Below are 12,875 nucleotides of genomic sequence, written 5' to 3' on the forward strand. Positions count from 1 at the left end.
CACCTGGAATACCTATAGATTTGGGTGAATTTCTCTCTTCGAAGTTGCCCAAAATAGCCTGATGTTCTTGCACCTGCCAGGAAGTGACCTTCTTTACTCACCTGGTAAGGTTGTTGGGAACCCTGTAAGCAAGGTACCAGGCCAATATTTCCTAGTGGCCTTATTTGTTCCACAGAATCAACCTTCGTTCCTTAATGCTGTTTTGTCATCTCTGAGTCTACGCATTTCTCTCTCAAATGTGACATTCCAGTCAAAGCCTTGGTAATATAGCCAACGTTTCCAATTGTGTCCTGTTATAAGGCAAAGAGATTCTTATTGAACTTATGCAAATAACTATATTGCCACAACAATAAGATAATTAGCTCAGGGCTAATATTCCTAAAAAAAAAAAAACCCAAAAGACAAACAAACAAACAAAACCAAAGAAACAAGCAAAAGAACCTACTGCGGGGGCCCGGAGTGCTGGATGACAAATCCTTATGTGTGTGTCCCCAGATGAGCTGTCAGTTAGCTAAAGTGGATGATCACGATGGAATTCCCTATAGGACCCCTGCATGTCAGGAGGCTCAACCTCAGACACTCCCACTAGGTTCTCAGTTGCCTGAGAACGCCTTACGGCTGGAAGGAGCCGGTGTCCCTTCTCTTCAGAGCTGAAGGAGTTCAGTTTCTCATTTTGCTATTAAACACACAATTCTTTCCAATTTAGAGCCAAATTAAAAAGATCAGCCTTCCTCGTTCACTCTCAAGTTTCCCCTAGGCTCCCCGGCCTAGGAGATTCCCCCTAGGTTCCTCTTACCTAGGATATGTACTGGTGCCCCCTTAAGACACCTCGTCTTAAGACTTGAAACAGCTCAGGTAAAAATCAGGACCTACGACTTAAATAAGGAGGTCCAGTTTTCAGAACTCCCCCGGGCACCTGAAGAGTCTGGGAAGGGGTGGGGCAGGGGAAGGCAGGGGCGGGGGGAGGGGGCGACAACGACGACTCAATGGGCCTGTGTGGTACCAAGTGCTGGTTCAAAGTAGATTCCAGGCGGTCTCCGGTGGGTTTCTCTGAAATCCTGCCACACTATGCCAAGAGATGTTGACGCAAAATAACCAATAACCATTCTATAGATAAGAGAGAGAAGGTGAGTTTTACCTGAGCCAAGCTGGGGATGATAACCCGGGAAGGCAGTTTCCACAGAGGAAGAAAGTGCTCCGGACAGTGCCTGCTCATTTTAGAGCAGCAAGTTTTGTTCCCTGTCGGCAAGTAGAATTCCTCAAACAAGACAATCACATCCTCCTGCAGGAACCAGGTTTACCCGCGCCCCCCCCACCCCCCCCACCCCCCCCCCCCCTCCCCCTCCCTCCCACCCCCCCCCCCCCCCCCACCCCCCCCCCTTGTTACTACAAAGTCTGCTGACCACAGCTCCTGCTTACACGTCGTTCCAGAGAGCAGCCCTTGTTGTGGGCCTGCCTGGTGAACCACGTCCTCCTCGCCCAGACTGTGACTATACGTGGGGAATAAACCGCTGCCGATCTCGTCTCTCCAGTGTAGCGTGCTGCGTGTTCGGTCATTCCCATAACCCTCAATCAGGAATCCCTCCTTCACTAAGGGAGGGAAGACGTGATCAAATAACCTTCCTGCTAAGGAACTCGAGAAACTGGGGGAGACAAAAGCACTAGAAAATAAAACGTAGAGAGTAAATCACTGAAATTTAAAAAATAGGGGACCGGCCCCATGGCTGAGTGGTTAAGTTCACGCGCTCTGCCTCGGCGGCCCAGGGTTTCACTGGTTCGGCTCCTGGGCGCAGACATGGCACCGCTCATCAAGATATGCTGAGGTGGCGTCCCACATGCCACAACTAGCACTCACAACTAAAGTATACAACTAGGCACTGGGGGGCTTTGGGGAGAAAGAGAACCAAAAAAAGATTGGCAACAGACATTAGCTCAGGTGACAATCTTTAAAAAGTTAAAATTAAAAAGCCATTTTCACTACTGCCTTGCACTTTTTTTAAAAAGTATTTTATTGACATCATATTGGCTTGCAACACTGTGTACAGTTGAGGTGTACATTATTAGACATCAGTCTCTGTACAGAGTGGATTCACGTTCACCACCGAGAAGCTAGTTCTTATCTGTCACCTTACATAAGCGCCCCTTTGGGCCTCCCCTCACTGTATTCCTGTCTGTCACATCTCATTTCTGGAGGATAAGGCTTACGGCGCACGCGCTCATCAGCCCTATGCCCAAGCAGCCTTCTACCACTCACAGGGGTAAGAGGGCCCTTGACAGATACTCCCGCGCTTCCTCTCTCTCTCTCTCTCTCTCTTTCCTCTCTCTCGATGGCGCTGGTAGGCTTCAGCTGCACCTGCGCTGTGGCGGGCAGCTGCTCCGCTTACACAGGACCGTGCTAGGTTTCCTCTCTAGAACACCCCTCTCAGAGCCACAGAGAGAAAGCCCCGACCAAGGCGCTCTCTGCCATCGTCGCAGAGAGAACCCCGCGCTCCCCAGAAACCACACTAACTTTGAGACAACGAGTATATTCCCCCGAGGGGGTGCACCGTTCCTGGAGGTACTGCAATACCAGGTCGATGCGCGGAGTGGACGGAGCAAGCTCCTATTCCATCTCCCTGCTCCAAAAATCCATTTAATATATTGTCCTCGGATAGAGGACGTATCAGATATTAAACTGATAAGAACAGATACTACACTTGATCTTAGCCAAAAGGCCGAGAAGCGATAACCACCCCTACTCCTGCCCGGCGACACCCTTCCTCTCACACCTCTTTGTGGTCACGGTGAGAAAAGCCACCCTCAAACGAAAGCCCACACTCTTCGCTGGACTTGACAGTGTGTCATTGTCACAACTTGTCAGACATACATAGTTTGTCGGACTGTTTAACTTATTTGGGGCTTTTACGATTTCTATTTTTTTGCTCGCATAGCTCCCGGGCGAAAACAGCCGTTTTAAATTTGCATGCCCCGCCCACACACGCGCCGTTTCCTGCCTTGCTCCGGGGCCCTGTCACCTTGGAACAGGAACTCGCCAGCTGGCGGAAGCCTCCTTCAGCCTCCTTTCCCTGGAAAAGCCCAGATCCAGAAAGACGCAAACAGCTCTGTGAGGCTTTTCTTTTCCACATCGCTTTCTTTCCTTCGATAAACAAATGGCAAGCAATAGGATATATTGGAGTACATGAGGAAGCCATTTGGTGTAAACCTAGTTCGGCCTGACCTTATTTTTCCAAAAGGGCCTAACGTGGCCTTTGAGCACGCATTGCATATCTGCTTTAAGCATTTGCTATGTCCCAGAGACAAGAACAAATGGCCTTAAGATAAAGATGCAACTTCCCCCACACTGGCATTTCCTTAAGGACGAGCATCACTCCCTAGGCTAGGAATTGGTTGCTGCGCCCACACTGTGACCACCCAGCTCGAGAAAACAGATCTGCTACCCTGCTGTGTCCACCAGACGGCAGACCTACTACCTGCTGTGTCCATCAATCCCTGTGCCAACAGGGCAATCTCGTGACATTTGTAAAACAACTACATGTGATACATGCTCTTTGAGGGTATATAACCTCTCTGTACACCCTCACTTCTTTGGTGCCCTTCCTTTCTTGGGGAAGGAAGACCCCTGGCTGAGCTAGTCCTCAGATCTGGCTCATAATAAACTCACCCCAATTCTGATTTATAGATTGGTTACGGATTATTTTCGCTGACACTTTTTTCTTTTCTTTTTCTTTTTTTCAAACACACAGCTACGTTGAAACAATTTTACAGTGAACACCCACCACCTGACATCCTCTTACTGTTGTATGTTGTATACACGTACACATGTACAGATGCAGATACAAATCTATCTATCCCTCTAGGCTTTTACCAACCTGTCTTGCCCTGGGAGTTTTGCTTTTCGTTTTTTTCTTTTGAGGAAGAGTAGCCCTGAGCTAACATCTGCTGCCAATCCCCCTCTTTTTGCTGAGGAAGACTGGCCCCTGAGCTAACATCCGTGCCCATCTTCCTCCACTTTATATGTGGGACGCCTACCACAGCATGGCCTGCCAAGCAGTGCCATGTCCACACCCGGATCCGAACCAGCGAACCTCGGGCCGCTGAAGTGGAACATGCGCACTTACCCACTGCGCCACTGGGCCGGCCCCACCCCTGGGAGGTGTTCTTTTTTTTTTTTTTTTTCAAGACATGAGATCAACAACCTTTTCTCTCTGGCTCTCTCTTTTTTAAGTTTCTTTTTTGAGCGGTTCTGTTCGTAAATACTGATCTTTCGTGACTTACATTCTCTTTTATAGGTCTTCCAACGAAAAGAGGGGAGACTTTGCTTTGCTTTTTAAACAGAATAAAACTCATTCCATCTTGGAATTACCACGAGGGTCCATTGGCGGACCCTTGTAATAACTTGTCTACACCACCCAGCCAAAGACCACCAGGAACACACCCGTAGTGAACCGAGTTGGGTTTATTTCTTGTAGCAGAACGAGAGAGGACACACGCCGCGGGGAACCGTGGGCAAGGCTTATTATATGGGGGTTTGGGGAGAGTTTAAGTAAGCGAGCCCTTCCTCTGGATGGGATGTGAAGGGTAGCAGGATTTGCCCGCCCCCCCCCCCCCCCCCCCCCCCCCCCCCCCCAAAACATGCCACTTTGGCATAAGGATTACTTTGAGCTGAAGCAGACAGGAGAAAAGCTCTCTGCCCTCCCCCTATTTGCCTAAAAGCAGGACACAAATTTGTACAGAAGTTAATCACCGACAACTCTAGACCCTTATCAGCCCAGAGACTGGCACCAGAGGGCTCTGCACAACAAACGTTGGTGACTAGCCCTTATCTTCCATCATTCCCCACATATTTACCTTTCCACGGTTTGCCACCCCAGAAACTCAAAGTCCTTTCCCTTTGTCTTGTCACTTGTCTGGAAACTTACTGGGTTTTTTTGTTTCTTTGTTTCTTTTGTTTTAAGAGGCTGTGTTAACCCAAATGAGCAGCTTGATGAGGCAAAGATAAGTTTTAAAGAAAACAGAAGCTTTATTAAACGTTTGCAAACCAGGGAAGTATGCCTCAACTCGCAAGTTGATAGGTGAGCACCCCCCGCCTCCCACCCCCCCGGTCTCGGGGTGGCCAGGTTGGAAAGGCAAAAATGTGCAGAGTATGCAACGTTAGGGCTGAGTCCCGCTCTGATCGGCCACCCTTTCCAGCTACAGTTTGTCTTGTGCCCGGGGCTTTCTAAGTGTTCTAACTGCAGGGAAAAACGACCGCATCGTTCTCCGGCCGTCCTGGTGACAGTGGAGGTTAAAATGTAATCTTTTATTTCTGCCCATAGTTCAGCCTTGAGGGGGTCACGTTGACTCTGGCCTCGTTCTTATCTCTTTCTTTTGTCATTTCCCCCTCTTAATCATAGGTTTGCCAGGGCGACACCTTTGATCAATTTGGGGAGTATTCAGGTCCCTTGATGCCCAAGTGCCCCCTCGGCTGTTTGGGCCCCATCCAGTCCCGTGTAGGAGGCATCAGAGTGCAGCATGGGCTGAACGTAGGTGGTGGCTTGAGTCAGCATCATGTGGCTTGCCAGTGGCAGGGTGGCGTCCAGACACCGCTGTGCAATCCTTAGTCAGGTGAGGGAGGCTGTCAGCAAGTTGCTCTCTTAGCAGCAGTCCTCCTGTTGTTCTGCAAAACAAGCCCAGAAACTTTGGTTACTTTGTTTCCCACGTCAGCCTTGTGGGTAACAGGCATGGTTTCACCCTAATCCAGGGAAAATTTTAACTCTGTCATTCTCGGTTTCAATCCCCACTGTCTTATGATCACTCCTCAATCTTGCGGAATGGGGGCGAAGACCGTGCCAGCTACTTCCTGCTGTGCAAGGGCAAAGATCAGGGTCAGAGAAATGAAATCCTTTTACCTTTACTTTAAAATATTTTGGGTTGCTAGGTGGGGAGAGCGGGGAATGCTCTGCATGACTAACATTTTAGTGCCCTGATCAAGGGCTTTGGAACAACACTTAAGTTCATATTTTATAATTACATAGACGACCACACATCTTAGACGGCCCAAATTTAATTTTTTTTTCGAGGAAGATTAGCGCTGAGCTAACTGCTGCCAATCCTCCTCTTTTTGCTGAGGAAGACTGGCCCTGAGCTAACATCTGTGCCCGTCTTCCTCTCCTTTATATGTGGGACGCCTACCACAGCATGGCTTGCCAAGCGGTGCCATGTCTGCACCCGGGATCCGAACCGGCGAACCCCGGGCCACTGAAGCGGAACGTGCGAACTTAACCGCTGTGCCACCGGGCCAGCCCACAGCCCAAATTTTAGTATCCCCTCCATAATGGATCTCAATCCTTGGGGAATCCAAGAGAAGAGGCCTGTAAACCAATCAAGGTTGGGCCTGGAAACTCAAGTGAAATCTGACGAACAAAAGAAAAACAAGGTTAATGGTTGGAGCCAATTACAAGTTAATTTCTCAGCCCAGGGGATGGCCAGTCAAAAAGATTTCCAGATGTCAGGGTTGAAACAGCCTTTGCATTTTGCAATGTCTCTGATGATGTCATTGGGTGTTCAGATAAAGCTTTTAAGTGGCCTATACAGCAACAGACATGAAGAGTCTCTAAACATGGGCCATCGTGGTGATCTCTCTTAAGTTTACACCAAGCCGTCCAGTTTCAGTTTTCAGGGCCTCGGGAAAAAAGTGTGGCTTCAGTTTTTAATGACTTCAAGTGAAAAGGATGGAAAAAACGGAAAACGTTAGTTTGATGTGTATCAGATATTGGAGGAAACTAGAAGGATTCAGGATCCAGTCCGGTTTACAGGCAGGAAACAAAAAGCTCAAAGACAATTAACAGAGCTAGAATCTATTATCCACAAATGTGTGTTATAGTTTTTACCGGAACATAATTTTTCTCTCTAAAATCACCCTCTTTTTTTTTTTTTTTTTTTTTTACCAAAGATAGTGACATTAAGACTCATTGGTTTGCAAAATAAGTCTAGTTTCAATAAACTTGGCCCAATTATTCACACAAGTACAGCAAGAATAGCAATGGATCATATGGGCTCTTTTTTTTTTTTTTTTTTTGAGGAAGATCAGCCCTGAGCTAACATCTGCTGCCAATCCTCCTCTTTGTTGCTGAGGAAGACTGGCCCTGAGCTAACATCCGTGCCCGTCTTCCTCCACTTTATATGTGGGACGCCTACCACAGCATGGCTTGCCAAGCGGTGCCATGTCTGCACCCGGGATCCGAACCGGCGAACCCCGGGCCACTGAAGCGAACGGAACGTGCGAACTTAACCGCTGTGCCACCGGGCCGGCCCTAATACGGGCTCTTTTAAATCTGCTTTGCTGGAACCTTTCATAAGGAATCTCAGATTGAACTTTAAAAGCCTCTCGAGGCCAGGAAAGCCAAGTCAAGGACTTGTCATTAGACCTCACCTGCAATGCCTACACGTTTGGGTGAAGCCCTCTCTTTTCGAGGTCCCCCAAATAGCCTGAGGTTCCTGCACCTGCCAGGGAAGTGACCTTCTTTACTCACCTGGTAAGGTTGCTGGGAACCCTATAAGCAAGGTACCAGGCCAATATTTCCAAGTGGCTTTATTTGTTCCATAAAGTCAATCCTTGTTCCTTAAAGCTGTTTGGTCATATCCGAGTCTATGCATGTTTTGGGGGTTTCTTGTTTGTTTGTTTAACATGACATTCCAGTCAAAGCCTTGGTAATATAACCAGTGTTTCCAGCCGTGTGCTGCTATCAGGAGAACAGATTCTATTCGAACTTATGCAAACAATCATATTGCCATGAAAAATAAGAACACTCACTTATCAAGAGTTTCCAAATTCTGGAGGGATCAGGTAGGGAGAAAAAGATCAACGCTTCAATTCTGCTTACAAATTGCTATAAGTCATATTTAGCTTAAGAGAAAAGATTTCTTTAAATCTGGAAAAGCAAAACATTAGAACGTCTTCCTCAATTCACATAGCCCCATGCAATTTAAGATTTCTTCTGCTTGAATCCAGTTTTTCCATTAACTTTCTTAACTTTGCCTGATGATTGAGGATGATAGGAGCCAAGAAGTTTAAAAGTCCAAGAAGTTTAAAGGATTTTCATTAAAGTTTGCACGGTTTGCTCAGTGACGCAGGTGCCTTGATCACTGGAGACTGTGGAAGGCATGCCCCAAGTTGGAAATACAATTATCTTTTATTTTTTATTTTTTGCTGAGGAAGATTAGCCCTGAGCTAACACCTGTGCTGCCTCGGTCTTGGGGTGGCCAGGTTTTAAAGGTAAAAGGAGCAGAGTACGCAAGGTTAAGGCTGAGTCCAGTTCTGATTGGTCACCCTTTTCAGCTACAGTTTATCTTGTGTCCGGGGCTTTCTAAATGTTCTAACTGCAGGGAAATACTACCGAGTTGTTCTCCGGCCATCTGGTGACAGTGAAGGTTAAAATGTAGGTTTCTATTTCTGCCCATAGTTCAGCCTTGAGGCGGTCATGGTAATCATCACGTCGACTCTGGCCTCGTTCTTTTCTCTTTCTTTTATCAGCTATATAAACCCAAGTTCTAGCCACCCCTTTGAGTTACTCATCCCTGAGTTGCTCCCACGTATATATGAGATACACATGCTAATAAACTTCTGTTTATTTTTCTCTCATTGATCTGTCTTTTGTTACAAAGCCCTAACCGTGGAGAACATAGAAGGGTAGAAGGGAAACGACTTTTTTCCTCCCCTACAGATGTTCTCAGGAAGTTGGGGGTAATTCTGTGACTGGGTAGCTGAACAAATCTTACCCAGAAGGAGGGAAGAATAGGGCCATAGCCAAAGCTGTAACTGGTAAAGTAGCAGCAGTTACCCATATTAGAGCATCGAGGATGGGGGGGGGTGTTTGGTCAATTTTCTCGTTTGGACACTATATTCTTCTTCTTTGTCTGAGTTCGGACGTGACTACGGAGTGGTCTTATTTCTGTGTTGATCCATCACGGTCACATAGCGTGACGGTGACGTTCTGTGAGATCGTTTACATTCACCGGGAGACCACCACGGCCTAGCTGTGGGTGGCAGGCCAGCTCCCGGGGCTGCTTTTGTCTCTCGCAAAATCTAAGATGCATCACAGGATCTTAGCGATCTTAGTTTCCCTCTCTCTTGAAAAAATTTACTGTTTCATCATCCTAGGAATATTTTTTTTCTGTAGCTATTCACCAACCCCCAACTATGACGGAAAAGTCTACAAGACTAACGAAATGGAGGAATGAAGGAGTCCCTTACAGGATTGATGCAACAGTGGAGCGAGTCGTCCCTATGGCGTGATCCTTCAGTTTTCTTCTTGTGTCGCTAAGAAAAGGTATCGATCAAATCCTCTTTCAGGAAGGTAAACAAGCAGATGGGAGACAGCTCTTTGTAGTCTGATTTTTGCTTTCTCTGAACACAGCCGAGAATTCGGAAATCTGCCCCACCCCCGGCCATAATGGCAAAGGAAAGAAAACTGACAGAGGAGCGTGTTTCTAGCAGATGAATTATTAGACTATTAGACGAATCAGAAGATGAAAGCAAAGGACTGGACTCTAATGAGGGTGGTGACAGGGATTATATATAAGTGAAATCTCAGGCTGCACATCTTCAAATGGCAATATCCTAGATGAATTTTCCCAAAGTCCAGAATTTGCAATTCGACAAAATTATGAGCGACCAAGGGTTTAAAAAAATTCTTCGACTATTGTGTTTTGACCATGTAAGTGCAAGAAGAACCAGAAGTAGGGATAAGCTAGAACCTATCAGTGATGCATTTGCAATCGGGAAGCAGTATTTCACGGGGCTGGGCCTGACGGTCCATGAGCAGTTCATGGCATTTGGAGGATGTCGCCGGATTCACGTATTTAGACCTTCAAAACCTGGAAAATATGAGGGGAAGATGTGGGTTTACTATGTTTAAATTCTTACGTCAATTTTCAACAAAGTCGTTTCCCACTATCCGTTATTTTTACTTCTATAAGTCATTCACAAAAAGACGCAAATATAAAAATAGGCCCTTCTTGGGGCTGGCCCGGTGGCCGAGTGGTTAAGTTCTCGCGCTCCGCTGCAGGCGGCCCAGTGTTTCGTTTGTTCGAATCCTGGGCGCGGACATGGCACTGCTCATCACACCACGCTGAGGCAGCATCCCACATGCCACAACTAGAAGGACCCACAACAAAGAATATACAACTATGTACCAGGGGGCTTTGGGGAGAAAAAGGAAAAAGATAAAAATCTTAAAAAAAAAAAAAAAAAGAGAGAAAGGAAAAAAGGCCCGTCTTGCATAAGGGCCCGTGGGATCCCGGATAGCAAATGTTGATGTCCTTGTCAGTACCCCCCGCTCCCCGCGCATACCGAGAGTTAAGGTGAGCCGGCTCCACCCGGTTGTATGCTTTGGGGCCAGCGACGTTCAGTGGCACAGGTGCAGCCCAGGGTAGTTAGAGAGGTGGAGGTTGGCCACGTGAGTATGACAGAGCAGGGACGTGGCAAGGGAGCTGAGGGTACGTGCAAGGAAATTCATCTGGGTCAACGGGGATGCAGGGACATTGGGGGTGGGGGGTGGGGGAGAAGGGACAGTGAAAGGTGGCAGGTACCAAAGGGTAGCAGAGGGAGGTCGAAGAGGGTGACTGGAGAGTGCGATGCTGGAAGTGGACGGGGTTATAGCCGTTGGTAATGACAAGATCGCGGGTCGGGCCAGGAGAATGAGTGGCTTGGGTACAGGCGAGGGCAAGGAACTGAGAGGCCAGGGCTTCGGCAGGATCATCTGCGCGCCTTTGAGAACACCGAGAATGACGACAGGAGTGTGTTGGGCAGAGACAGGGAACCAGGAGCTAAAATCTCCAGGGGAGTGACCGGCGGCTGGACAGACGACAGGAACAAGGAGAGGCAGTGGAGGGTATATTCTGGTGGTGTGCGACTCAACGCTTGTCTGGGGGGCAGTGAGGGAAGAGGAGGGTGGTCTCTAAGGGACGTGAAGCAAGGCCCAGTGGAATGAGGGGTGGAGAGAGCAAACAGCCACCGGGTGAGCAGGCTCCAGGAACGCATGTCCTCAGGGGAAGGTTAGAGCAAGCAGCGAAGGGAGACTGAGAATTGGGGGTGGTGGGGGGGGGGGGGGGGGCGGGGTGGACGACAGCGAGAAGCACAAGGTTTCAGGAACGGGAGCGGGGTTGGAGAAGAGGTCCGAAAGGACGCAGAGAGCCTAATGGGGTAAGAGACTGGAAACGGGGAAGAGCTGGGAGGCGCAGGCTTCTTGTGACAGACGGGCATAGGGGGTCCTCTCGGAGAGCAGGACTGCAGCGGCCGACCACGAAAGGTGTACGCACCTCCTGACAGGCGGGCTTGAACGGCGAGGGGCGTGGAGCCTCCGAGCCAGCTGCAGCCTTGGCCCTGCCAGTCACTCAAGTGTGTTCCCCGGAGACACCGCCTCCCCCCGTCGGAGAATACCGATGTCCGGATTTGGGGTTGCGGCGATTACAGGAGCTCACGCAATTTCAGTCTCTCGGCCGCCAACGACACCCAGTACGAATGGGTACCGGAGACACTCGCCCGTTACTTGGTTAAAGAACGCGAGAGCCAAGAGCAGCCAAACCGCAGCCTGGGAAAAGCGAGCGCCGGCGGAGGCAGCGTGATCTACTCACCGGCCCCGGACGCGGCGTCGCAAAGAAACGCGAAATCTCGCGGGAACGACGAGGAAAAACAGAGAAGCGCGGAAGGACGCAGGCCGTTTACACAAGTAGCAGAAAGCAAAGGGAAAAAAGCTACACGTGCAAACGAAATAAAAGCCAGCCTGGAAAAAGAAGTGAGAACCGGGAGGCTACAGTCTATACTTAGTACACGAATAATAGGGAGAGAAGGTGCACCGTTCCTGGAGGTACTGCAATACCAGGTCGATGCGCGGAGTGGACGGAGCAAGCTCCTATTCCATCTCCCTGCTCCAAAAATCCATTTAATATTTTGTCCTCGGATAGAGGACGTATCAGATATTAAACTGATAAGAACAGATACTACACTTGATCTTAGCCAAAAGGCCGAGAAGCGATGCCTGTCGCCCGTCCCCTCCCCGCCGCCGCCCGCCTAGCACGCACCTTCAGCTCACGGCGAGTCGCCGCCCGCTCAGTCCGGGTCTCCCTTCCTTTGCTCCTTTGACAGCACCGTGGGAATCGCTAGGCAGTCGGCTCTTGTGCAGATTTTTCATTCTCTACAGTTTTAACGGGAAATTCTGGATCCCTGGTTGCTCCGTCGTTCTCGCGCTGAACAGCCGCTTCTAATCTGCATGCCCCGCCTTTTGCCCGCCGAGGAGACGCGGCTACCGCGGGCCGACTCCACCCTCCGGACCGCCTGTGCGCGCGGGGAGCCCAAGCCCGGCTGGCGCGTCCCCGGGGCGCAAAGACCGGAGAGGAGGGGCGGCTGCGGGGAAGGAAGACCGGGAAGCAAGAGCTGGCACGGCGAACTTGGTTTAGTCCGCTGCCCACCTCCCCACCTCTCCACCTCCCCGCACGTACTGCACCCCCAACAACCGTTCAGTGAATGAGATCTTGCCTCCGACTCGCTCAGCCAGTGCCCCGGCACGGCGCGATGGTGACGGCTCTTCAGCCACCCCCACCCCCACCCCCACCCCCACTCCTCCCTACTCAGGACCTCTCTGCTCGCGTCCCTGTTCTTTGAGCCGTCTTCTGCTCGACTCCCCGGGTGGTTTCTTCTCCTTCCTTCCTTCCTTCCCTCTTTCCTTTTTTGAGGAAGATTGGCCCTGAGCTAACATCTGTTGCCAATCTTCCTCTTTTTGCTTGAGGAAGATTGTCGCTGAGCTAACATCTATGCAGTCTTTCTCTATTTTATGTGGGACGCCACCACAGCATGGCTTGGCGAGCAGTGCTAGGTCCACGCCCGGGATCCGAACCTG

General features: G+C 49.5%; 1 long non-coding RNA gene and 2 other non-coding genes across 5 annotated transcripts; all 3 read right to left on the reverse strand.

Moving 5' to 3' along the window:
• Positions 1–2,535: 2,535 nt before the first annotated feature.
• Positions 2,536–2,726, reverse strand: LOC124232599 (U2 spliceosomal RNA). The gene has a single exon (XR_006886895.1). It is a non-coding gene; the product is annotated as a U2 spliceosomal RNA (small nuclear RNA).
• A 2,270-nt stretch (positions 2,727–4,996) lies between these two features.
• LOC124232598 (uncharacterized) lies at positions 4,997–12,580 on the reverse strand. 3 transcript variants are annotated; one of them, XR_006886892.1, is made up of 3 exons: positions 12,061–12,580; positions 7,512–9,855; positions 4,997–5,656 (listed from the first exon to the last, which is right to left on the reverse strand). It is a non-coding gene; the product is annotated as an uncharacterized LOC124232598 (long non-coding RNA). The 3 variants fall into 3 exon arrangements; XR_006886894.1 differs by having other exon boundaries at positions 7,793–9,855; positions 12,061–12,577; XR_006886893.1 differs by having other exon boundaries at positions 9,233–9,855; positions 12,061–12,567.
• On the reverse strand, positions 11,825–12,015 carry LOC124232600 (U2 spliceosomal RNA). Its single transcript, XR_006886896.1, has one exon. It is a non-coding gene; the product is annotated as a U2 spliceosomal RNA (small nuclear RNA).
• Positions 12,581–12,875: the final 295 nt, after the last annotated feature.

This window comes from Equus quagga, unplaced genomic scaffold, assembly GCF_021613505.1.
Source record: "Equus quagga isolate Etosha38 unplaced genomic scaffold, UCLA_HA_Equagga_1.0 HiC_scaffold_832_RagTag, whole genome shotgun sequence".
In the NCBI taxonomy this organism is placed as follows: Eukaryota; Metazoa; Chordata; class Mammalia; order Perissodactyla; family Equidae; genus Equus; species Equus quagga.